The sequence below is a fragment of the Bubalus bubalis genome, chromosome 4, assembly GCF_019923935.1.
Source record: "Bubalus bubalis isolate 160015118507 breed Murrah chromosome 4, NDDB_SH_1, whole genome shotgun sequence".
Classification (NCBI taxonomy): Eukaryota; Metazoa; Chordata; class Mammalia; order Artiodactyla; family Bovidae; genus Bubalus; species Bubalus bubalis.
In genome coordinates, this window is record NC_059160.1 from 44,629,315 (window position 1) to 44,631,359 (window position 2,045).

Here is a 2,045-nt window from a genome sequence, read left to right on the forward strand (position 1 = left end):
TGTCCCTGAGATTCTCCAGGCAAGAATACTGGAATGGGTTGCCATGTTCTCCTCCAGGGGATCTTCTCGACCCAGGGATCAAACCCGAATCTCATATCTCCTGCACTGGCAGGAAGGTTCTTTAGCCTGGGAAGCCCAAAAGGAGGGTAATGGGATCCATTTCAGTAATGTGTAAGTGGAAGTGTTCAGCTGAAGGCCAGGCACAGTTTCAGGGCTGAAGGGATGGAAGAGGTGAGGTCAATGTGGGAATGTGACATCCATATGTCCTACTCATCTGCATCATTACTGTTGAAAGAAACCCTAAAGCTAGGAGAAAATGCCATTGGGCTCCGCTGCTACCTCTAAGCAGAGGCCCACGGGAATGGGAGTAGCTGCTTGTTAGGCCTCACAAGGGTCAAGATGGAGATGGAGATCTCAAGTTCAGAAAGGCTGCTCTAGGCTCCAGAGTGAATCATTCTGGAGAAGTTCAAAAGTATACTGTCATCAAACTCACCAAGGACTTGGGGCATAAACCTCCCGAGTGCCTGGCACACTTGGGCATCCTCTCACCCCGAGACTCATGCAGTGAATGGTTCATGACTTTGACCACCCAGAAGCCCCACTTCCTCCACGTGCAGTTCCCTTGGTGTAGTCTTGAAGGTGCCTTGCAATCCAGGCCTCTGCAACCTTTGCCACTGAAGGTGACCTGTTTAAGGGTGGTGTGTGACCAAGCCAAGCTAATCGCAGTCAAGGAAACTCAGTCCTGGGAATACTGATCAAGATTTTAGGGCAGTAGGCTCCCTTTTCTCCATAGGGCTTGGTCCTGAAGGTTTACAGTGCTGCAGGGAAAGGCCATCTTGTAACCTTCAAGGGACAGTCAGTCTGAGCAGGTAGCCAATGCAATACAAGGTATTTCTGAGAAATAGAAACAGCATTCTCATGGCAGTTGTTGAGTTCTGGGTCAAGATATATGTGAACCTTCTTGGATTTACCAATCACATGAGTCAGTATTCCCCTTTCTGCCATTTTTGGGCATAGAATGTTTCCTCCTTTTTTTTTAATTGAAATAAAATTAACATACATTATGTTAGTTTCTGTAAAAGGGCATGACAACCCACTCCAGTATTCTTTCCTGGAGAATTTCATAGACAGAGGAGCCTGGTGGGCTGCAGTCCATGGGGTAGCTAAGAGTCGGATACGACTGAGCGACTTCACTTTCACTTTTCACTTTCATGCATTGGAGAAGGAAATGGCAACCCACTCCAGTGTTCTTGCCTGGAGAATCCCAGGGATGGGGGAGCCTGGTGGGCTGCCGTCTCTGGGGTCGCACAGAGTCGGACACGACTGAAGCGACTTAGCAGCAGCAGCAGCAGCAGCAACACCTTTTCTCTGTGGAATATGATTAGAGATGCTTTAGATCCCGCTCTTGAATCTGGAAAGGGACTCGATAAAAAGGAAAATAAAAATGAAAAAATACCAGATAGAAAAGAAAGTGGGCCTGAAAGGTACCTGTAGAAAAAGGCAATGAAAATGAAACGGTACCTGATAAAAAAGAAAATGAAAATAAAGAGCCCATACATACCTATCAAGAACAAAGGACTATATTAGCTGCTATGAAAACCAGCACTCATAAAGATGAAAAGAAAGATCAGCTTTCCCCTCAAGACGAAACAGCTTTAGAGGAGGCAGCAGCTCAATATCATTCTGATGAGGATTGGCCTCTCCTAGCAGAAAACATCCCTAAAAGAGTAAGAGAAATATCTCCAGTCAGGCCATCCGCTCCTGAGAGCTTTGGAGAAATATTCCCAATTAGACCATCTGTAAGATCTGAGTATCAGACAGTCAGGGGATCTTCAGAACAGGAGAGGAGATGCTCCCACTCTCCCATTCCTCCCCGCCCTTATGGGAACAAAAGGCCCCTATCAGGAATTCCCCGGAGGAGGGTCCTCTTGGGCCCTGATGAGGAGATTGACCCCCACATTGAAGCCTGTTTTCTGATAGTGTATGATGCACATGGTATGGGAAGACCCCCTTACTGGGAACCCATTCCAATGAAAATGATCAGA